This window comes from Musca autumnalis, unplaced genomic scaffold (genome assembly GCF_047663935.1).
Source record: "Musca autumnalis isolate F117 unplaced genomic scaffold, ASM4766393v1 scaffold_1, whole genome shotgun sequence".
In the NCBI taxonomy this organism is placed as follows: Eukaryota; Metazoa; Arthropoda; class Insecta; order Diptera; family Muscidae; genus Musca; species Musca autumnalis.
The window spans coordinates 142,670,964-142,697,068 of NW_027411644.1; the positions used below are offsets into that span (position 1 = coordinate 142,670,964).

The window sequence follows — 26,105 nt, forward strand, 5'->3', positions numbered from 1 at the left end:
TTCAAGGGTTAAACCACTTTATGCAAGAGGTAAAGCGAGCGGAGCACATGCTATCAAACCAGCGTCAATCATACCAGTCGAGATCCTATCCCCAACCAAAAGTCCATGAGCTTTATTATGAGGAGAATGAGGAGGTCACAGCAAGCAATCCCAACATGGAATTAGAGGCCATCAAGGATATGACTAAATATACGTGCTGGAATCGTCGGAAGCCTGGTCACAGCTACATCGAATGTCCGATTCCAGTTAGCCGTGTGTTTTGCTTTCGTTGTGGTAGAGAGGGAGTTGTTACACCGAAATGCCCCAAATGTCAGGGAAACTTGCAGCGGAGCGTGCCTCGTACTGCGGAAGCACGTTCTACTCAGACACAAACTCTGCCGCAGTAGAAACCTCCATTTCCAACTCATCAAAAACACAAATCCTAACCAACACCACTAGAAAGCCAATATGTGCAGAACCTAAGGTCAGAGAAATAAAGCCCTTACATATCCGAAAGCAGGAGTACGAAGAGGCACGAAATAGGATTTTTGGAACGGTATCCCCGAAAATCAAAAGGGCTCGAGAACGTTATAAGCGCAGAAAGCAGTTACGTCGTGAAATTGCCTCAGCGGCGTTATATGAAGGCGAGGATACCAGGTTTTATACGAGAATCAACATTCAGGGTGTCGATGTTGAGGGCTTGATAGATAGCGGGGCTACTGTTAGCTGTTTGGGTAAGGGTTGTGTTGAACTTGTTGAAAAAGTTGGCTTAGAAACTAAATATTTTTATTCTTTTATAAAGACGGCAGACGGAAGCCCACACAGAATAGTGGGAAAGGTTAGTGTATCAGTAACCTTTAATAACAAGACGAAGGACATAACGTTCTATCTAGTCCCAACCCTTAATCGGCAGCTATTCCTCGGTGTCGACTTTATGCGATGTTTTGGCCTGTTTGCTTCACTGGAGAGCCTCACCACCAACAATGTCAGCCTGTGTGATGAAGCCGACGCGGGTACCGATGATGACAAAACTGTCCACAACCTATCTGATCCACAGCGGAAACGTTTGGAAATGATAGTTTCGAAATTCCGAAGGTTTGGGTAGGACAAAGTCTGAGGTCCATACCATCGACACTGGAAATGCAGTGCCAGTCAAAAGTAAACATTACCCAGTCTCACCAGCTGTGCAAAAGCTGATGTACGCGGAGTTGGACCGTATGCTTTCCCTGGGAGTCATTGAGCCAAGTGATAGTCCCTGGAGTCATCCAGTAACTCTTGTCCGTAAGGGTGAGAAAAATCGTTTATGCTTGGATGCACGGAAGCTCAATGCTCTCACGGTAAAGGATGCTTATCCGCTCCCGCACATCGAGGGATTGCTCAGTCGGCTGGGTGATACATACTTTATATCGAGTGTCGATCTGAAAGACGCGTTCTGGCAGATACCCTTAGATCGTTCAAGTAGGGAGAAGACCGCATTTACAGTGCCAGGAAGACCTCTCTACCATTTTACGGTCATGCCTTTCGGGTTGTGTAATGCAGCCCAAAGGTTATGCCGTCTAATGGATAGAGTGATCCCCTCGGCTATACGTGATCGCGTCTTCGTCTACTTGGACGATTTATTGATTGTATCTCCAGACTTCGACACTCATCTGGAACTGTTGGGGCGTGTGGCAGAACTCTTGGACGAAGCCGGATTAACTATTAATGTAGCTAAGTCCAAGTTCTGTTTTAAGGAGCTTCGGTATCTAGGATACATTGTTGGTGGGGGAGAACTCAAGCCTGATCCAAGCAAGGTGGATACCATCCAACGCTTTTGCTACCCTAAGACAGCCAAACAGGTACGCAGTTTTACCGGAGCCACTGGCTGGTACAGGAGGTTCATTCCTAATTACGCTACCATAGCCGCTCCGATATTTGAAACGTTAAAAAAGGGCAAAAACTTCCGATTTACCGATGAGGCTAAGCTGGCATTTGACAAGTTGAAGGAAGCTTTAGTGTCAATCCCTGCCTCGCATCCCGATTTCAAAAAGCATTTCTTTGTCCAGTGCGATGCCTCCGACCTCGGCATAGGGGCCGTTCTCTTCCAGAAAGATGACGAGGGCGGAGAGCATCCAATCGCCTATTTCTCGCAGAAATTGACATCGGCGCAAAGAAATTATTCTGTGACGGAACGGCGGTAGTAATGGCGGTGAAAAAGTTTCGCCCTTACATCGAACTGATGTCATTCACCATTATTACGGACCATAGCAGCCTAAAATGGCTCATGGCACATAAGGACCTTAGTGGGCGCTTAGCCAGATGGAGCCTGCATCTGCAGTCCTTTGCCTTTGAAATCGAGCATAGACAGGGTGCCAAAAATGTCGTACCGGATACTTTATCTCGATATGACATGGAAGAGTTGACAGCTGATTTGAATTCGTTAGTAGATTTGTCCTCAGAAGCCTTCAAATCCGAAAATTATACCGAACTCATCGATACCATTTCAAGAAACGCTGAAAACTTGCCCGATATCAAGGTCGTACACAGTTACGTGTATAAGAGAACGCAGCCTTACGATGGTGTACCCATTCATGAGGATTTTTCGTGGAAGCTCTGGATTCCGCAAGAGCTGACGGAAGATATTTTGAAAAAAACACACTGTCCACCCCAAATGGCACATGGTGGCTTTCGTAAAACCTTGAGTAGAATAAGGGAATATTTTTATTGGCCAAATATGACCACACAAGTCAGAGAATTTGTGCAGAAATGCGAGGTCTGTAAGTCTTCCAAGCCCGCAAATATGACTCTTCGTCCTCCAATGGGCAAAGAAACAACGGTAGAACGTCCTTTCCAAAGAATTTATATTGATTTTCTAGGACCTTACCCGCGCTCAAAGAACGGAAACTCCTACATCTTCATTGTGCTAGATCATTTCATCAAATTTGTCTTACTTAAGGCCTTGGCTAAAGCCAGTGCAAAAAACGTCATTAAATTTCTGGTGTCCGAGGTGTTCCACAAGTTTGGGACTCCAGAAACCGTAGTCTCCGACAATGGGCAACAGTTCATAAGTAAGGAGTTCCAAGAGCTGATTAGGAATTTCGGGGTAAATCATCTGAAGACGGCTACTCACTCTCCCCAAGCAAATGCTTCGGAGAGAGTGAACCAATCCATCCTATCAGCTATACGCTCATACCTAGGTGAAAATCAGCAAGAGTGGGACAAATATTTATCGGAAGTAGAATACTCTTTACGGTCGTCCATACATACTTCGATCGGCGTCACTCCATATTTTGCGCTTTTCGGAATGAACATGATTAGTCACGGAAGCGTATATGCGCTAGCGAGGAAACTTAAAACCCTAAACGACCCGGAAAGCACCACAATCCCCAATTCGGTAAAGATGGAGTTGACCAGGAGGAAGATTCAAGAGAGCCTCCATAAAGCTCATCTAAACAATGAGAGAAAGTACAATACCAGAGTGAGGAAAGTGAAGTTTATTCCTGGACAGGAAGTATATAGGAGAAGTTTCCAGCAAAGCGATTTCAAAAACAATTTTAATGCCAAGCTAGGCCAAAAATTTCACAAATGCCGAATTGTAAAACCAGTGGGGAATTGTCTCTATGAGATCGAAGATCTCAAAGGTAAACCATTAGGGGTATATCATATGAAGGACTTAAAGCAATAAGGATGCCGTTAGTGTTAGAGGGATCCAGGATTAGTGGGATGAGGGTATGAAGGGTGTTGCTGAAGGGTAATTGTTTTGCTTCTCTTAGAAGTGCTGAAGTGAATTGTAGGAATCGGCCTCTACTACTTCTAGGATTCCAATCCCATAGACCTTACCCGCAGACATCAGGAGTATTAGCCAGAGTACGAAAATAAGCATCCCCAGTTTACAGACTCTAGTAGGACGTTTGCGCTTCAGGAGCAGTCACGTGGTGACACGTCTTTGACCTTTAGTGCAGAACCCCTTTGTCGTTTGCATCCATGGCACGGACAGGGGAACTGTTGTACACCCGGTCGCAGATCAGTCCTTCACTCGCCTTATGCTACTAGAGTCTGAAAGTAAGGGAGACAATAGCAAACACACCTCAGTGCATTTGCAAACCATCGTATCTAACAGCCTGAGGAAAACGGTGATCCAGTTGATGGTAATCCTTTGGAAGAGATGATTTCCCAAGGGTAGAAGGACTCCGTGATTACCATAGGTATGAAGTAATATTGATTCATGTCGACGGGAAAATGTCGAAAGAACAATGTAATACCATATGAGTTTGCAAAGGAAGAAGACATAATGACTGTTCCCCCCAAAGCGACCAATAAAGATATATACTCAGCAATCGTTCATACGTTTAGCTTTTTCCTCATACGTAAATAACATCCCAGCCAGAGATATGTATCGCATTTAAATTCGTTTAGTTTCTTTGTTTCACTAAATAAATCTTGTTTTTACCTTGCAGTTTATGAGATAAGACCGTAAGACAAAACCAATGGGAGAGAATAATTGCCAATAATAATAACTTCAAGCTGTTAATTACCGTCTTCGAGCAATGGCAAAGGTAAATGTGTTACAGGAACTAATCATATATTTAGTCGAAAGGCAATTCGCTTAACAACTTGTGTAAAAACGAAATAAAAAGGAGTTAATCTCTGCTTCCCCATTTGGAAAAAAAGGCTTTCGGTCAGGAACAATAGGCTGGTACCTTTTATTTAGTATGCCTGGTCAATCGATCTGACAGTATCATAAATTGCAGACTATGTTTCAGAAATGTTACAAATTTTTAAGAGTTCCGCGTCTTAAGCAATCTTCTATTTGGAATTTATAGATGATTTCTGGTATTTTATATATATGTGATGTAGCATTGCATAAAGAGTTGTTGCCGATATAAAAGTACACAACATCGTGAAAAGGAATCACTCTATTGCTTCTAGGAAAAGGAGTGACACTTGCCCATATCATCTAACAAAGTTCGTGTTTTTCAATTTCCTTTGTATTTTTTTTCCCTTGATGACTCCACTTTTTGTTTTAGCTGTGTTTATAGCTAAAATTTCATTCGGTTTACTGCAGCCAACAGATGCAAATTCCACCTTAGTAAGGGCAAGCAACTTGGGTCAAAAGAGAAAACCTATTGGAATGGCTATGAATCATCGCACTTCTCAAAATGATAGCTCGATTGCACTTCACAACGGTGGGATAAAAAGGGTGTTTTAATTGACCGTAATCCTTTGAGAGTAAGGAGGTAGGATCTCCAGAACTAGAAAGTTTCAGCGAATACTATAACTAGCGAAATAAATTGGCATAAGAAAATAACTCCTTTAGCCCATCACGTAGATGTTGGTCGATGTCAAAACCGGTATAATATATACATCTATTGTCGGGTAAGCACAAGCAGTAGGACAAACTTAGAATGTCTAGGGCAATGCTAAAGGGATAATCCTCAATACTTGCAATGGTTTTATATGGAGAATTCGGTCAAAATGTATAATCTGTGTATCCTGAACACTTCAGCAAAACCTACAAGCTTGGAACACAGCACTTCGTCTAGCGATATGTATTCTCCTCTGAAATCAGTTAACATCCTAGTTCAGATTCCTTTATGGATAGGCTCAAGCATTTAGTTTCAACAATTTCTAAATTCATCATGAAAAATTCAAATGTTTACCTAGCCTATCGCTTTTGTATATTGACCAACGACTTTCGATTCTAGACAAGAAGTCTGAGAATTTACGCCCTATTCTGGTTTTAAATACAAGGCTGTGGTACTAAATACTATCAAAACCAAAAGATTATTACTGGACACTATCCATAAGTAATATCCAGGGCCATCATGTTAGTCTCTCCACACTCTCTCTACACTCAGGCGCGTATGATTCCAAATCAATGCAATGTTCTTATATACATTTGCAAATCTTGTCATTAAATTCTCACTACGCTACATCTTAAGGAATAATACTCGCCAGTGATGGAAGATAAATTGTAACAAATTGCCTTTTGGTTTTGGTGGCAAATAGCTGGCCGCTAGGGGAATCAGCTGGCTAAAGCCTGCCTCTATCCCAGTATCTCAACTTAGTACTGCCAGGAGAGCGTATATTTCAAGCAGACGTTTACTTAGTCATTCCTAATCCTTACATATAGCGATAATTCCGCCCAGTTAAGATAGAAAGACATCATAGATTATTTAGAAAATCCTAATGGAATCATCTAGGACAATTTATAATGGATAAGGCGTAAAGAAGTACTCACCATCCGATAGACAATAACACATTCACTTGCAGTTAGTCTCCTCCGAGTGGTATCACGCTCTATTCTTGAAGTAGTAGCAATGGTTTTGCTTATATGGAATGAGTATTAGGTCACTAGAAGTGCAGGTTTAGCTTGGTGGTTGCACTGTCTTGGAACAAATCGGCCTCTGTCAACCCATTTCTCCCACAGCTGTATCGATGCTGAAAAGAAAACAAAGTGTCAGAAGGCAACGACACTGAAAACAAATCATACTTATTAAGAGGTAAACTATGTGGGAAATAAAGCCAGATCTCTAAAAGGGCACATCCGCCGTTTGTGGTGGCATTAGATGCAAATGCGCCACTCTATATTATCTTGCTCTTATCTACCTTCTCTCCAGACACACGAGGCTTTCTGTATTCGGAGACGAGTCCTCTTTACATATGCCTGTATTCATCTCATGTCGTATTATAATAATGATATCATGATCTAACCAAGATTTTTTTAGCGATGACAAACCGAACTGGTTGTGTAGGGAATTAATGGATGGGCATCTTGGAATGTTCCTACGAACTTGGTGCCATAAAAGATAGATCGAGTGGTCATCGAGGAGTAGACAAGTTATTTTATGTAGTTACCAGGAATATATGGAATTTTAAGAAGCTCTTCTAAATTTCTAATTTACTCACTCCCTCTTTGATACTCTGTCATGGAATTCTTCATAAAATCTTCTGGATATGGCGATACCTTTCCTATATCCACATGCCTTATGGTCTTTTGAATTTTTGTCAATGCTTCTTTGGGGGTTATTAATTCTACATGCTTATTGGTTTGTAGTTGCTTCTACGAAGTGACGGGGGATAACTAATTTTGTAACGGCCTATGAGTCTAATGAATTCTGTACTAAAAATGGTTTCTGGTCATACACCAAAACTTCTTCAATGAAGGTCACCTTTACCAACACACCTACCCGAGTGTTTAACATTGACCACTGTATTCGCCTCTAATGATCATTTACATACTTTTGCAAGCGACAATTATACTCACCATCATTACCAATAACCATTGTTGTTGTTCTCCACAAAACTCGTTTTGGGAAACGTTGCTGTTCTAACACGCACACACAAACACAAGAATGCATTCTTTCGCATTTTTCTTATTAATTGCCATGAATCTTGCTCATTTGTTTTATGAATGAAATTAATTAAAACTATATTCACATTTTTATTTTTCGTTTCTATATTATTATACTTTGACATCTAACTTGTAACCAACCACTGATTTCCTTTATTTATTTTTATTTTACACAAATATTTATGTTTTTTTTTCGACACTAATTCAGCATTTGTTTTGTTATATTCAACCGACGCTATTTTCGGTAGACTGTTTTTTTCTGTAGTAATAGTGATGAATTATTGCAGTATACTGATAGCATGAATGAACTCAAATAGTCGGATAACAACAGGGTGGTTCATGAATGAATATTATACGGTAATGATCCCTAATATAAAAGCGGTGGCACGATACTTTATAACCGCAAAAATTTGAAATGATGAGCGCACCTTTTTCCCTCCCATCCTTTGATAAGGATATCAGCAGGATGGTTGGGTTTGTCCTGTGCGACTTTAATCCGAAAAAGCGCCATCTATTGACCCATAGCCGAAGGCCAACAGCTGACATACTGCAGTTTGACATTCGGACTAAATTGTTTATTTACCTTTTTGAATGTCAACAAAATCACTCATTGGAATAGTCAATGTTTGATGGCTTGAGGATAACCTAAATGGCAGGTATCCTAAGGTAAATCTTCCCTTTTAATTTTTGACTGTTTAAGCAGCCGGAGGTGAGACCTGGAAGAACAAAACGATTGAAGCTGAACATCATCGTCAACAACAAAATACACGGCGAAAATCCTAAGTGGAAGACATACCAGCCAACGTAGCTTTATTAACAGAAGGGTGTCACCGTTTCATCCCAAAGAAAAACACCAAAAAAAAACTCAATTTTTCGGTTTCCATTTATTTTAAATTTATTAAGAAATTTGAAGAAAATAAAAAAAAGAATTTTTCTTTGCTTAAACCTTTCGTCAATAACAACAAACATAAAAGTACATAAACCTAAATAAAGCTAATTACCTAAAATTTTAAGCCAACAACATCGGCTCACCTCCTCTGCTACATCGTGGGAACTGCAGCACAGCACTTGCCTCCGCGGTGCCCAGGTGAAATGCACACAAACTAAACCCAAACTGTACGCGGATAGACATACGGACGGACGAGCAACTGTGTAAATCTGTAAAAGAAGAATAAAAAGTGTTAATATCATTTTGAAGGGTAGGCATCGTTGCTTTAGATACTCTCCTTTTTAACCATCCAAACCCAACCCGATTAGGTTGAGCTCGATCTAGGCAGGTAGAGAATCCTTAAAATATAGGGTATTTTGCCCGAGTGTCGATAGTGGATGCTGTCCCTTATTGGCGCATAGATTAGCCTAAACTGAAATAAAAAAAGAAACATAGCAAAACGCTTTTATAGATTTAACATTACATACGTAAAACGTACTTACTTGCACTTACCTAAACCAGACGTAAACGGCATATCCTGGGCATCTGAAATATATTCACGGCAGCATCCTGAAAAGAATATGGATATCCCTGATCTTTCAAAAAATGCCTCTTTATATCAATGAATTTCTTTGATTGACGTAACTTTCGCAAAGATAACAATAATAAGAAACTTTTTTACTATGTTTAACTCTTGATTTGTTTAAAATGAACTAAAATTAAAATGTACATCTTTTATACGAAGATTTATAATAAATATCAAAAATGAATTTTGTAACGTATTTCTGCTGGACTTTGTTTTGCTTGATTATGTAGATCTAGTAGAGTAATGGAGATAGGAGGGGGGGGGGGGGGGGGGTAGAATAAAGAAGAGGTAGGTATGGGGCAACTGAAGTGAAGTTGCTATGGTGGAACATTAGTTCCAGAGGGTGGGATATATCTCATCAGAACACCAGATGAGCTTTCATTATACAGGAACGTGTGGTGCGAAAATGCTTAAAGCTTGATAGTTTTTTTTTCCTTTTTTGGGGTCCTTGAACCTATCATTATTTTCTTTTAGTAGACTGGCATGTTTTTTTTTTGCCTGTCCTACAGTTCCAGCTGTCGCAAGAACCCCGCCATCCGGCGAGCTTAAGTCGAGCGAAAAGCCATCATGCCAGCAAGGCGACACCTGGGGCATAAAACTGACACTCAAGGTTTAATCCTTCCACCTGGACGGGACATGTCTACGGTGAAAATCGAGCCCCCGGATTTTGACTTGAAGTTTTTTTTCAAGGATTTTTGGATACTTTGGCATATATCAACCAAACCACTGAGATTTTCTATCCAACACAAAGACAACAATTGTAGCCAAGACAATAATAAAGAACTCTCTGGTACATCGCAAAAGCATTGGAACGCTCCTTCAGGCAGTTATGGCCTCGAGAAAGTGCACATTTTTCGGAAAATATCGATAAATGACACTGTGCTACAAAATGGGACTCAAATTCAGTGGGTGGAAAATCCCTTTTGAAGATGAAAGCCCTGGGTGAGTGTACTAAGAACCCAAAAGGAAATGTTCACCATAGATCAAGTTTCCGAGATATTGCGTGATTAATGGTTTGATTTTGGCCCCTTAATTTATGAGAAAATAGCTTTATATCTCACTAATGGGTTATTGTAGCTTCATTTTGATATTACATGTCTTCAGTCAAATCGAATGGTGAATCTTTTTGTAGAATATTTCATCCCTCTAACTCCATTCATTTTATGTCCTTTTCGTCCTTTATTTTTTGAACCGTAGTAAAAGTACCAGAAGACGAGATTTTACAGCATCCAAATATTCTACAAAAATATTGTTCAGAAGATATTAGGTACGGTTCTGATTGATGACCAATCGATATTTCCCCGTTTTCATGGTCCTTTTTGACATTTACCCGGTTTTTGTTCAGAAAACTATGTTTTGTTTTTATGTATATTCGTTACTGGTATGTGGTGCTTTTGAAATACTTACCATAAATAGCTCTTGTAATGACGAACACGTTAATAACAAATTTTATTGAAGGATAGATCCGGTTATCTCAATTTTTGAAACGGTTATTCTGATATCAAAATCGATTTTGGAACCGGTTTTAAGTAACCGATTAACCGTATATGTATATCATTAGAAAGCTAATAAAATGGTCAATCAAATGACAGCAAGTAGCTGATTACAACTTTGTTGGTTCCGAAGCTAGAACAAAAAACCGCTTTCTTAAACCGATTTTGATGTAAAATATCACTGGGTTCAAAAATTCGTTTTGGCGATGAAAGTCGATTAAGATAGTATTATAACACTGGAAAGACAGTTATGCCATAGGTAAAACTTCTGAGCTATGGTGAGATGAATTTGTGTTATGTTGTTTGTTTTTTTTTGCCATGCACTTAAAGTTCATCAAGAATGAATTTATTCCTCATAACTCCGAAGTTTGAACCACGTCAACCCAGTGATATTTTACATTTTTTTTCTAGCTTCGAAACCAACAAAGTTGTAATCAGCTGCTTGCTGTCATTTGATTGACCATTTTATTAGCTTTCTAATGATATACATATACGGTTAATCGGTTACTTAAAACCGGTTCCGAAATCGGTTTTGATATCAGAATAACCGTTTCAAAAATTGAGATAACCGGATCTATCCTTCAATAAAATTTGTTATTAACGTGTTCGTCATTACAAGAGCTATTTATGGTAAGTATTTCAAAAGCACCACATACCAGTAACGAATATACATAAAAACAAAACATAGTTTTCTGAACAAAAACCGGGTAAATGTCAAAAAGGACCATGAAAACGGGGAAATATCGATTGGTCATCAATCAGAACCGTACCTAAAATCTTCTGAACAACATTTTTGTAGAATATTTGGATGCTGTAAAATCTCGTCTTCTGGTACTTTTACTACGGTTCAAAAAATAAAGGACGAAAAAGACATAAAAGGAATGGAGTTAGAGGGATGAAATATTCTACAAAAAGATTCACCATTCGATTTGACTGAAGACATGTAATATCAAAATGAAGCTACAATAACCCATTAGTGAGATATAAAGCCATTTTCTCATAAATTAAGGGACCAAAATCAAACCATTAATCACGCAATATCTCGGAAACTTGATCTATGGTGAACATTTCCTTTTGGGTTCTTAGTACACTCACCGAAGGCTTTCATCTTCAAAAGGGATTTTCCACCCACTGAATTTGAGTCCCATTTTGTAGCACAGTGTCATTTATCGATATTTTCCGAAAAATGTGCACTTTCTCGAGGCCATAACTGCCTGAAGGAGCGTTCCAATGCTTTTGCGATGTACCAGAGAGTTCTTTATTATTGTCTTGGCTACAATTGTTGTCTTTGTGTTGGATAGAAAATCTCAGTGGTTTGGTTGATATATGCCAAAGTATCCAAAAATCCTTGAAAAAAAACTTCAAGTCAAAATCCGGGGGCTCGATTTTCACCGTAGACATATGGTCTAGTTGACTTTTTTGCTCAGTACAATCCCAAGAATCAGAAACTGCAGGCGCCCGTGGTGGTGTTCAAATCGCCCCACTCTAGTGAACACAGTGTGATAAAATGCATTAATGTGAGATTCAAATGTAAGTTTGTCGTCCAATACAACGCCCAAACATTTCATATTGTGTACAATGTTAATATTTACTCCTTGGTATGTCAAATGGAAATTAGAGACATTCATATTTTTAAATAGCATTGCATTAGTTTTGGAAGCGTTAACACAAAGTCGATTGACCGATATCCAATCAGTTAAAATTTGTTATTAAATTTATTTATCATTTAATATTTAATTTTGAATAATACAAATATTCTTTGCAATTAGAGCTAATCTATAAATAAAATTTCTTATAAATTAAATCAACGTGAAGACAAAATACTTGATCATTAGCAGAAAAAATCACCATGCCGCTGTGAAGTTAAAAGTACAAAGTACAGAAATAGAAAGAGTTGGAACATTTAAATATCTTTGGATGTTAATAAACGACCAATAGGATCCCTCGAAAGAGATAAAAATAGCGATCATGAATACTCACGTAGGGAGCTTCTCACGAGTGAGTTGCAGCTCACTTCCCACTTCTTGACCTATCACAAATGACAAGGGAGGAGCGAAAAAAGTGAAGAAGGGTTCACAAGTTGGAAAAGTGAAAATAGTGCCGCATTTTGCGAACCCTTGAAAATATAATTTGTGTTGCCATATCGTTATTTTATTTACATATAATTTTGCAATCACTAAATTCGTAATTTTTTTTATAAAACACAACTTTATTTAAAATTAAATTAATATTTCTAAAACGAAAAATACTTTTTATCAACAATCCACTTTAAAAATATTTGGTATTTTATAAAAATATTAAATGTTTGATATGTGGCAACATCTTAACAGCTGTTTTTTTTTTTTTTGGCACATATGTAAAAATTGCAATTTGCAAAAAAAAAAGGGAACAAATATCGTTTAAAGGTCATTAAATGGCAAAAAGAAATTAAAATGTTTAATATTGCATTTTGGATGATGGCCGAAACGACAAACGCTGAGGAATACAAAGAAAACCATGCAAAATTTTGTGGAAGTTGTTCCATGCGATGCCAATATCTCACTGGATCTTTTGCATTGGTTAAAATGAAGTTGAAGATCCCATCTTCAGCATTTGAAGGAATTTCAAGAATTGTAAATAAATACAATACGTGATACATCCGATCTTTTCTCCAGCATTAGGACCAATTTTAGGAATGCTAAGTACAATTCAATTAAATTCCTTTCTTCAACATTTGAACCAATTTCATAATGTTATCTTTTTTAAATGGTTTTATTAAGCTCACCCCGTTTGTTTTATTTATTATTTATTCTTGGGTCAAATTTAGTAATTCAAATTTCACCCTCTTCCTGTCAACCGATTAATCTGAAATTTTGTATACACTTTGGATTTTGGTGACAATACAATTATGTTTATTCATTATCATTATAAATTCAAGATGGCCGCCGCTACAAAATGGCGGATAACGTAGGTTTTATCAATCCCATCAATATGGGTATCAAATGAAAGGGCTCAACAAGCAGAATACAATATACTATAAAAAATTGAAATCCAAGATGGCGGCCGCTACAAAATGGCGGATAACGTAGGTTTTATCAATCCCATCAATATGGGTATCAAATGAAAGGGCTCAACAAGCAGAATACAATATACTATAAAAACTTGAAATCCAAGATGTCGGCCGCTACAAAATGGCGGATAACGTAGGTTTTAACAATCTTATCAATATGGGTATCATATGGAAGTGCTCAACCAGTAGAATACAATGTACTATATAAAATTAAAATCCAAGATGGCGGCCTCTACAAAATGGCGGATAACTTAGGTTTTATCAATCCCATCAACATGGGTATCAAATGAAAGGTCTCTACAAGTAGAATACAATTTACTATGCAAAATTGAAATCTAAGATGGCCGCCGCTACCAAATGGCTGATAACAATTTTTTATCAATCCCACCAATATGGGTATCAAATAAAAGGGCTTGACAAGAAAAATACAGTGCACTATGCAACCTCAATTAAGATTTAAATTTAGAAATTGAATCTGTAATTTAGGTATCTGATTAATCCAGCCTGAATCCACCACCCAAGTCAAGATTTTTTATCGTGTTGAGGACTTTGTGGCGTTAGGGTGGCTAAAAATGATACGTCGTTAGCCGTACAGCACCCAAGTTAAGGTGAAAGGTTAAAACGCGCCGAGAACTGTATGGCATTAGGGTGGATAAAAATGATATGTCGTTAGCGTTTTCCCCTCAAGACTCAGGCGCTTCTTGTTGTACATAGCCTTGCCCCTTTATTGGACCTCTGGGGGGTCGACCGTTTAAATGTCCATTACTCGTGGGAACAAAATGGTAAAAAAATATATAAAAAATACAAACACAAATAAAACAGAAACTGCAACACAACGTAAACGAAGGCTTCAAAAAGCGAAAGAAAAAGTATAAAGCAAAACGAGCTAAAGAAAGTGAAGGTGATAGAAATAGTCGATTACAGAAGCGACGGGAACAATTAGCGTCAAAAAATCTGAGCAATATGAGGCCAGGTTAAAAAAGCAACGTCAGCGATATACACAAATGACGGCGTCAGAAACGCCTGAAGAATATGAAGCCAGGTTAACAAAGCAACGTGAGCGGTACACGCAGATGATAGCGTCAGAAACGCCTGAAGAATATGAAGCCAGGTTAACAAAACAACAGGAGCGATACACACAGATGTGTGTTGCCTTTAATACTATCATGAGCTTCTACAATACATAAAATGCAGGCCAGCACTGTGGATCACGCAGTCGTATACTTAGGTGCGAAACTGTTTGAAGAACCTTGCAATAATGAAGCACTAAATGAATTAAACAGAATGCAAAATAAAAACTAAAAACTAGAAAATAAAAATAGGTAAAAAAACTTTTTAAGTTAAACGGTTTTATGTTAAACATGCATTGCAATGTTTAATATAAATGTACTAAAAACCAAAAAAATAATAAAATAGATACAGTCGTGGGAATTATAAACATATGCATAGACTAGACTAAAATAAAACCGTGGGGCACGTCAATTGTCTACAATCGTTGATTAAAATGTTTGTTTTGTAATGTTAGAGCATAATTAGGCAGTTGTTCAACCGACAACGATGGACGTGTGATAAGTAGGGCTAGAATGTGGAAACAAGCTAGCAAGCTCGATTATAAGCGAGTTTTAGGGTTTCATAGTGGTGAGCGAGTAGTACTTTGTCGATTAAAGACAAACTACGAGCAGTGAAACGATATCTCGCCAGCCAGCAGTGTGAATGTCCAACGATAAACTAGTTGAAACATCTCTTATTTACATGGAGTGTATAACTATTGGAATTTCCATGAGCAAGAAAATAGTAAGTAATTTCCTCACCGTCTGCGGGCCAACTGCCTAACGACGAATTAAACGATTCTTCTATCGCACATTAAGTCGATAATTTGTAGACAATTGACGTGCCCCACGGTTTTATTTTAGTCTAGTCTATGCATATGTTTATAAGTCCCACGACTGTATCTATTTTATTATTTTTTGGTTTTTAGTACATTTATCTTAAACATTGCAATGCATGTTTAACATAAAACCGTTTAACATAAAACCGTTTAACTTAAAAAGTTTTTTTTTACCTATTTTTATTTGTTATGTTTTTATTTATATTTTACTTTATGAATTTAATCCTTCATATTTTGTTCGCGGCATACGAAATGCCAAGCGTTAGTGATGCCATGCCAAACTTTTGGTATAGATGACATACCAAGTTGTTGGTTAAGAAAGATACCATTCCACTGGTTTATTGAAGATACCATCCAAAATGATTTGGATCTTTTGGGGGTTACGGTCTTGTAAAAAGAATGGGCGAAGGTGGTAAAAAGGTGACATGCCACTTGCATACATGCTTGAATAGCATCTTTGGCATCGAATATTTTGCTGGGAACCTTAGCGAACAAAGAACAATTCAAAGGCACTTACGATATGTCACATATTATCTTGAGTTGCAGCAAAGTTTATAAGTACCTACATATGTATGTACATTAAGTAATATGCACATTGTTCTATCGAGGAACAACAATTGCAGAAAGGGGTTGCTCCTATGATTCTGAACCGCTTCCCATATCTGAAAAATATTGGCTAACTTCAACTCCGCCTCCAAATTACGCCAAACTCGATTGAGGTCTTGCTTTCTTCATTAAAACACGGATGAACATGTACAGTTGCCAAAATAATTTCTAATTGTTTTTTATTTGTTACTTTCAACGTAAAACACAAATAAATACAATTAATTACCATTACAAATGCAAGATATTAATTTTCGTCGATTTTTTCTTTAAAAAATTTCCATATTTACATTTTTTTGTTCAACTCACCTTGTTTTCTATAGTGAGAGAAAATTGCCTCACATTCTCACTTTTTTGACATTTATGATAGCTACTTTTCTCACGAACGTGGGTTTTGTTCTCCCTTATTATGTTTACAAGCAATTTTAAAAGGAAAAACTTAAGGAAGGCATGCTAGAGGAAGGAGAGAAACATCCTGGCTCAAAAACATTATGGACTGGAGAGGTTATAACAATGAAACTGATCTGCTGAATGCTGCACGTCACAGAGAGCTGTCAACCTTTATACAATAAGATAACTATAATGCGATATCCGGATAACGAATTAGAAAATAAAGAAATCTACATAAATTGTAAAGGCGCCGAAATTGCGTTTTGAAAAATAAAAGAAATAAAACAAGAGCCTTTTAGTTTGAAATTCAATATTAAGCAGAAGCTTTATTGAGTAAAGTAAAGTATCTCCGCCAGGGATAACAATCATGACGCGTTGCGGGGGTTTAACGCACGGTCTCCCTCTTTCAACATTCTGGAAATGTTGAACGGGGGTAGCCGTGACCGACCAAAGGTTATCCACGTAGTGATCTCCTACGAATTTTTGAGATCCCCTAACGCCGTGGTGTAAGGCGAACGTGTGCCTATCGGAGTTCCAAGGTTTGCAGTTAGGGTACTAACTGTATTAGAACGGAGCCTCATTGAAAACCTGGGCGTCTCAATGAAGTGTACACTTTGATTAAGTTAGAAACTCTTTATTGGTATTTTCACTACAAATCTCCAGGGAGCCTTTGTTCGCCTAGTTCGGATCGCACAGAGACCTCCCTTCCTTCAGTGTTCTCTACGAACCCTCTGAGAAACTATGTTCGCTTACGGCGGACCGTAGGGTGATATTTCCAATCATTGCCCTACAAATCTTCTCAGAGACTATGTTCGCTCCGTGCGGATCGTAGAGAGTACTCTCTCGGTAGTGGAATTTCTCTGCAATTTCTCCCTGGAACTCTATTCGCTCAGTTTGTAACGCGTCTCACCCAATACAAGGTAAAGTCATCAGTACTTTTCGCCTTAATAAATCACCCTGCACACCATTATTATTATTATACCAACTAAAAACCTTTGTGTTTTATTTTCTCCTTATTTACTTATCGGTTACGCTCGGGTTTGTATCACTTGCTCATCTCCATAAACAACAACTATTCTCTGCGGACTTTATGAGCTACACCTAAACATACTTAGTTGTCAAGTAGTTACCATGGTATTGGAGGGCTATGCCTTGGTTGACCTCCATTCCCCCACAAATCCAATGACATACGGATTCTACAAAATTAAATAAAAACAACACAAACACACCTAAAACTAATGATGGCAACTCTGCAACGCCCACAGTTAATGAATTGGAAAAACCCAAGACTGGGGACACCCAGCCAACGGTTGACGGGACCGTAGTTTCGGGTGAGGGCCGACAAGATACACCCTGTCTAGAAGTTGTCAAGGATAGTTTTACTGAACAAAGTCGACAAATTCTAGCACTACTGGAACAGACTCTGGCTCTGAGCCTCAGTCAGGATGGTGCTTCCACTGGGGCCGAGGACAGCTCATCGGATGATGAAGTGGACACCACAGTCATTTCAGCGAGTGTGGTCGTCGATGGGCTGGCCTCTACCTCGGCGGGCCGGCTCCTTGGGGCCGGGATCATCGGAATTTGCAACTAACCGAATATCGGCCGTAGACGATAAAATAAGTCTACAGAGGCAAGATGCTATTGAGGAGGGAACCCCGACCAAAACCGTGGTCGAAAAGGCTCCCACCGATATAGAAATCTTTCACGGTGATTTCTTATCGTGGCCGACTTTCCGAGACCTTTTCACCGCGATATATGTAAATAATTCTGGTCTTAGTGACATTGCGAGACTCTGTCATTTAGTTAGAAAGACAGACGGCGAAGCTAAAGAAATTGTATCCAAGTTCCCAATAACTCACCGTAGCTTCGTCTTAGCATGGACAGCTCTCAAAAATCCGTTTGACAATAAACGGGTTATTGTCAATAGTCACTTGAAGCTTCTTTTTGATCTTCCATATATCGATCGTGAAACTAGTTCGGGATTGAAAACCCTTCAGCGCGGAATAAATAGTTGTTTATCTGCTATGGCCGTATATGATATCACCACAGTACATTGGGATCCTATCATAGTCTTCATTGGTATTCAGCGTTTACCGTGAATAACTGTCACTCTTTGGGAACAGAGTGTTAGAGACAAATCGGCTTTGTCTTCTTGGGAAGACTTGGATTCATTTATTTCCGAAAGAATCCAGACACTTGACTGTTTGCGTGATATCAAAGACCCTGAACCCAATAAAAAGTCTTCTTCGAAAGAATTTAAATCACCAATCACCAACAATTCGGTTTATAAAAAATTCAAATCACCAACCACGATAACTTGTCTTCTATGTCCTTCGGAAATTCATTCTTTGTAATCTTGTCCAAAGTTTAAACAATTGTTCTTTGACCAAAAATCTTCAACGGCGAAGAAACAAGGCAGTTGTTGGAACTGTCTTTCACGGGGCCATACAATTAAAACTTGTACTAGTGCCCCTAATTGCAATATGTGTCGTGGAAGACATCACACCCTCCTCCACCGTTCTACTAATTCATCTCCCTCAACTCCTTCATCAAATTCTACACCTTCCTCTTCCCGTCATTCTGTAGTTCACCACAATGACAACATAGCTTCCACCTCCACTGGTGCCAATCCAACTATAGCAAATCAACAAGTTTTCCATACATCACAGAATCGTAGTGTTCTTCTGGGAACTGTTATAGTGAACCTTCTTCATAATGATAAAGAATATACAGTTCGGGCTCTGATCGACCCAGCATCAGAGGGTTCTTTTATCTCAGACACCATAAGAAAACGGTTAAATTTGCCTACTTGCTCTGCTCTAGCTCGTATTTCAGGAGTAGCGGGAACGGTATCAGCTAATACTCAGAAGAGTTGTTCTCTGAAAATCGGTTCAAGAATCAATTCTTCGTTGGTACTTCAAACAGAAGCATTTATTCTCCCTCGGATATCGGATGATCTTCCATCTTTCTCAATAGATCCCGATATAACACATCGTTTACCAAACATTCGGTTAGCTGATCCACACTTTTTTGATAGTAGACCCGTAGAACTATTGATTGGAGCTGATTTATACCCAAAAATCCTTCTAGACGGAATTCACCAAAATATACTCGGTTCACTTCTTGCACAATTCAGACGACACCGCAGCTGTGTCGACCAATCAAACACCCTGCGGATAATAATCGAACAGTCGGTCGAATGGCGCTCACCTCTATACTTGTGCTTCGTTGATTTCAAAAAAGCATTCGACACGATCAAACGTAGTGCAATATGGAAAGCACTGGGAGATAAAGGAGTACCTATAAAGATAATAAAGATCATAAAAGCGATGTACGACAACTCCACTTTACAGGTTCGCCATGACGGTTTATATAGTGACGCATTTAAAACCAATAGTGGAGTAAAACAAGGCTGTCCTCTCTCCCCTCTACCGTTTGCAGTTACCCTCGACAGCATAATGTCCGAAATCTGCAAAAAGAAAAGAGGAATCGTTTGGGGTCTCCAGCAACAGCTCGAGGATCTAGACTTTGCAGACGATATATGCCTCATATCACATAAGCACCAAGACATGCAAAACAAATTAAACGACTTGGTACTACTTGCTAAGAATAGTGGACTGCATATTAATATCCAAAAAAACAAAAGCGATGAGGATAAACAATCAAAATAACAACAAACTATATGTAGAAAGCAAAGAAGTAGAATACTTAAATAGCTTCTGCTACCTTGGATGTATTATGTCTGTAAACGGAGGAAGACGTCAAATACAAGCTAGCTAAAGCCCGAGAGACTTTTGGACGACTAAACAAGATTTGGAGATCGCCGCAAATCACACTGCATACAAAACTGCGGTTATTCAATGCATGTGTGAAAACAACACTTTTTATATGGAAGCGAGACATGGTTAATAAACGATTCCACTATAAAAGCAATTCAAACCCAAATTAATAAGTTCTTGCGCATTATATGTCGAGTCTTCTGGCCTAACACTATTACAAATGCAGACTTATGGCAAAAAACAAACGAAGAGCCTATTGTCAAACAGATAACAAGGAAAAAATGGAGATGGATAGGTCACACTCATCGGAAAACTCCAGCCAGCATCACAAGATACGCCCTTGAATGGAACCCCCAAGGAAGCAGAAGACGTGGCCGTCCAAGAAATACCTGGCGCCGTACAACCATAGCAGATGTCGGTAGAATTAACATTTCATGGGAAGAAATAAAATCACTCTGTCCTGATAAATCAAACTATAACATTATTGTAGAAACCCTATGTTCCACATTGGAATAAATAAAGGAAAAAAAAACTTCTTGCACAAAATACGGTATTCGGATGGATCCTAACTGGTCCAATGTCCTCTTCTCCTCATCATTCGAATTAATTACGTTCAAACGACTCCACCACCAGACAGCCAAAAACCGTGAATACTTCTTTATTCTCACCAGGATGTGTTTCCTATCGGTTTCACTCCGTCTTTCCTATCGGTTTCTCCTCGCCAACATAAGATTTATCTTCACCTTCGCCATTTTTATTAGTTACGCAACGGCTATCGCATTATTACAGTCCAGAATTAAGAAATGGAAAGTTTGAAATCGGAAAAGCTCACCTAACTGAATTTACATACTTGGATTCCTAGTTGTAAGTTACTTTAAGTTCACCCGTTTGATGTTGAAACACCCCTATGTGTTTCAAGGCTGGCGGCTAATGTTTAAGTTAGAAACACTTTATTGGTATTTTCACTACAAATCTCCAGGGAGCCTTTGTTCCCCCAGTTCGGATCGCAGAGAGGCCTCCCTTTCTTAAGTGTTGTCTACAAACCCTTTGAGAAGCTATGTTCGCTTACGGCGGACCGTAGGGTGATATTTCCAATCATTGCCCTACAAATCTTCTCAGAGACTATGTTCGCTCCGTGCGGATCGTAGAGAGTACTCCGGTAGTGGAATTTATCTGCAATTTCTCCCTGGAACTATATTCGCTCAGTTCGGATCGTAGTGAGAACTTTCCAATAAGCAGTGATTGCCACAGCCTTGATTCACTCTCGGTTGTTATACACAAATCACTTATTAGTCATCTCTTCACCAGTACGGAAGTACTTTTCTGTTTATTGTAACGCGTCTCACCCAATACAAGGTAAAGTCATCAGTACTTTTCGCCTTAATAAATCACCTTACACACCATTATTATTATACCAACTAAAAACCTTTGTGTTTTATTTTCTCCTTTTTTACTTATCGGTTACACTCGGGTTTGTATCACTTGCTCATCTCCATAAACAACAACTATTCTCTGCGGACTTTATGAGCTACAACTAAACATACTTAGTTGTCAAGTAGTTACCATGGTACTGGAGGGCTATGCCATGGTTGACCTCCATTCCCACACAAATCCAATGACCTATGTATTCTACAAAATTAAATAAAAACAAGTAAGAAAAGTCTATAGTCGGACGGAGCCGACCATGGGATACCCTATACCACTATCCCTGGACAATCGGTCTCCACGGAACTTCTTTTCAATGATTGTGAAAATTTAATTATCAAATATCAGAGATGTAATGTATAATACTTATGACCAAAACCAAAAAGTTATCTAGCATGACAAAGACATTTTTGTAGCAGGAAAGGAAAATTTAGTTCACACAAACTAAAATGTAATGAAACCCACTTATGTAGTACTACTACTTCCGTTGTTTAACCGCTACGTTATTGAAATGTTTACCAATTTCACACAAAAGTTTCAGTCCATTTAACCCTCTAAGTATTATCTGATCTTCACGTTGGTTTGTACGCTTCTTCTTCATCATAAACTCAAACTCTGTTTAAAATTTTGCTGGTTATTATTTTGACCTACAGAGCCGCTACAAAATTGGTTAAAATTTTGTTTTTGGTCCATTTCATCAACTGAACATTTCACGATCATCACCAAAAACTTATCACTTCTATTCTGGCCCGAACCCAACCTCCTTAAAAAATTCGTTACAATCTGTCCATAATTGCGGCCTTAAGCTTATTTACAATTTTTTAATGGACGGACACGCATCGCTAAATCGCTTTATCTCGTCGAGATATGAATTTTGGCATACCAAATAAGGGGTATAGGACGAATATTTCGTGGTGTTACATAAACTTTTGGAGAGACAATATGCAGCATGGGATAAAAATGTGGTTTTCTACACAGAACCCATTATATATTAGGCAGTAGACCCGTTATCTAGCAAACACTTTATTGCAATTTACATCAGAGGAAAGGACAGTAGTTTTTCCGTATGTAGGCTACTTTGCGAACTATATATGTTCTCAAGGAATTAAAATATCGACCAAAAATAAAATTTTTATATTTTTCATACAAAAGTAATGGTCCATTTCACCTGCTAAAGAATATCAGATCATCATTCAAAATTGTAGGCATCTTTTTCGTCTTACCCGGTGCAAAATTTCGTGACTATTGATGTATAATTGCGACTGCTAGCGAGTTTATTATTACACTACAAACAAATAACGGAATATATTAGGCTGTAACTCTGTTATCTGATCATGCACACCAACATAATTGGCATCAATTGAAAGATCAAGCATTCCACTTTCAAGTGTATCTCACTTGTCCGGAATGTCACTTCCAGGAATTAAGATATAAGCTGTGTATTAAACATTTTCAGAATTTTCACACAAAAGTTCTGGTCCATTTAACCCTCTAAATATTATCCGATCACCATCTCAAATTGCAAGCTTCATCGGACTATTATTGAGACCTACAGAGCCGCTAGAAAATTGGATAAATATTATGATTTTGGTCCATTTCACCCGCTAAATATTTCACGATCATCACCAATAAGAATAGGGATCTATTCTGATCTGAACCCGACCGATAATTGCGGCCTGGAGCGTGTTTACAATTTATAATGGACAGACGGATGGACACACATCTCAAAATCGCTTTATCTCGTCGAGATATGAAGATTGGTATACCACATTAGGGTCTCCGACGAATATTTCGCGGTGTTACATGAATTTTTACCAAAACAAACTTATAATACCCTTTTCCACATTGTGGTATAGGGTATAACAACACAAACACATCTAAAACTAATGATGGCAACTCTGCAACGCCCATGGTTAATGAATTGGAAAAACCCAAGACTGGGGACGAGACCGTAGTTTCGGGTGATGGCCGACAAGATACACCCTGTCCAGAAGTTGCCAAGGATAGTTTTATTGAACAAAGTCGACAAATTCTAGCACTACTGGAACAGACGCTGGCTCTGATCCTCAGTCAGAATGGTGCTTCCACTGGGGCCGAGGACAGCTCATCGGATGATGAAGTGGACACCACAGTCATTCCAGCGAGTGTGGTCGTCGATGGGCTGGCCTCTACCTCGGCGGGCCGGCTCCTTCGGGCCGGGATCATCGGAATTTCCAACTAACCGAATATCGGCCGTAGACGATAAAATAAGTCTACCGAGGCAAGATGCTATTGAGGAGGGAACACCGACCAAAACCGTTGTCGAAAAGGCTCCCAGCGCCTCAATCAGCTATGAGATTCTCTCGGGTAAGGAGAAGAGAGGTTATCGCAGAGTGATAAATTACCTCAAGAAGTTTATCGGTAGGGAACCTTCGTCCATCTCGGTGAAGGAAATTAAGCTAATCAGGATCAATCTCAGAGTGGTGAACAAGATTGAAAGGAAGCATTCTCACCTACACAGGAGAAATCCTAAGCCAAGCTGGGCTCAACACTAACATCGTTAGGTCAACGGAGGACCTCACCCCAAGGTCAAGAGGCCCATCCCGAGCCTAGACCCTAAGCCTTCTACATCCTCTGCCAGATACCCAAAGGAGTGCAGGAAAGACACCGCAGCTAAGTCAACCTCTCAAATTAACTTCCAGACTTCGGGAACAATGAGGGTGGCTAGAGACAGGTTGAGCACTTTAGTGAGATACTCCACCCCCGGCTAATCCAGCTGTTTTAACATTACCATGGAAATTCCGTCAGGGCCCAACGCTTTGTATGATTTAGCGTTCCTGATGGCATTCGCAACATCATCGGACAACAACATCGCAACAACGGATACAGTTGCCCAGGCCATAAACAATTATTGTGTGAATGCAGTCATCGGAGTACATCCCCCATCTATCGCAGCTGAAGAGCTTCAGCTGCCACGACAGAGTAGTTTTGGCACAATTACGCTCGGGATATTGCAGTCGCCTAAATTCCTATTGGGCGGGAATCGATCGCACCGTGCAAGACATCTGCCCAGTATGCGGCATGGGCCCGCACGATACAAATCACCTATTCAACTGCCCCGCCAAACCTGCTCATCTAACTCCAGCGAACATACAAACATAATAATAAAACACTGTTACAACAACAACTCAAACTAACTTAAGCCAACGGGTGTCTTCCGGTTCCTCTCTTACGGGAAACGGTGCTGGGAAGAAGATATCTAGACCATTGGTGCCGGATGAGCTGCGAATAGGAGTCATTGACAGATCTGACCCTGACAAGATCAGCGATAGCCGATGGCTACTGGTTGAGGATCGTCTGCGGTACGTTGTGTTTGCAGGCGACGGGGAACCGCCCAAACATACGCAGTTCGGTAGCGCTGCACTTACGGTGGAATCAAGGTTAACTGCTGTGAAAACAAGGAATCTCTAAACTTCCTTGTAAACACGGTGGACGGGCTTGGCGAACTGTGAGAAGGGTGCCAACTAGCGACTGTTAGTTTAAAGAAGATCCTCAACAGAAGAGTATTGTCAGCATGGGTGCCACCGCCCCCTGTGGACCCCGCACGCGTGCTGACAATACTCGGTAGACAAAATCCAATTTCAAGACTAACTCACTAAAACTCGTCAGTCACCGTCCGGAAAATGGAGGCCTTACGATATGGGTGTCAATAAAAACACAAGGCCAAGAATACCCGAGAAATCGTGATGGCAAACTGCATTTCGGACTAGGATGGATAAGGTTTCGTCTAGGTCGGATTCAGTAAAGGAACGTAAGCGACAGCCGCTTCGCCCAATGCAGATTAATCTGCTTCACTGCAAAGCGGTTGCCGCTGAACTTCTACTTGCCCTCACGAAGACAGAAATTGACATAGCCCTAGTCCAGGAACCCTATTTACACAAAAACAGGGTTGCTGGGCTGAACGACGGCAACTATACCACCTTTGCCACAACCAATGGAGACAAGGTAAGAACTCGTATAGTTGCCAAAAAGAGTCTAAAATTAATGTATCTCTCTAATTTTAGCGGAGGAGATACCACTGCATTAAAGATGGAAGGTGGTTCACACCAAGCAACCATTTTCTCATCCATCTATATGCCATACGAAAGCCCTAATCCCCCAGGTCAAGATGTGGAAGGGCTCGCGGGGAGATGGGGAGCGCATGTCTCATAATGTTGGGATGTGATGCCAATGCTCACCATTTATCGATTCACGTACCTACAGATCCCTATAGATCCCCACTTGATCAGCTGTTGCAACAGCTGTTTCATCAACAGATGTTTTATTTGTTTATGTTTTACTGTATACATTTAAGGATAATAGTTCAAAAGAAAATATGATTAAGTAAATCCCGTTACTTTTTATATATATGTAGGACAAATTTCCTAAAAAAATTAATCAAGTTTTTACTGCCGACTTATTGGCAACTAATAAAAACTTAGTTTCATTTAGCACTCTGGAAGTGCTGACTAAATAGTTGTATTGGCATTTTTGAGTGCCTACAACCAACCAACAGAATACCAGTGGCGTTTGTAAGCGCCGGTATAACAAGTCAGGCAGGAAATCTAATAAAACTTCCTAAAAATAAATCCACCAATACTACACAGCGATACAAATGCCAGGGTTGAGTACAT

General features: G+C 39.4%; 1 long non-coding RNA gene across 6 annotated transcripts in view; it reads right to left on the reverse strand.

The window, feature by feature from the left end:
• Positions 1-8,873, reverse strand: part of LOC141387119 (uncharacterized) — a 93,520-nt gene extending 84,647 nt beyond the window's left edge. Inside the window, exons 1-3 of one of the 6 annotated variants that reach the window (XR_012408486.1) lie at positions 8,754-8,811; positions 7,226-8,673; positions 6,200-6,399 (exon numbers count right to left, since the gene is read on the reverse strand). This is a non-coding gene — a long non-coding RNA (uncharacterized lncRNA). Of the gene's footprint in view, positions 1-6,199; positions 6,400-7,225 lie in introns of all 6 variants that reach the window. The other 5 variants (XR_012408485.1, XR_012408484.1, XR_012408487.1 and 2 more) reach the window with 5 other exon arrangements.
• Positions 8,874-26,105: the final 17,232 nt, after the last annotated feature.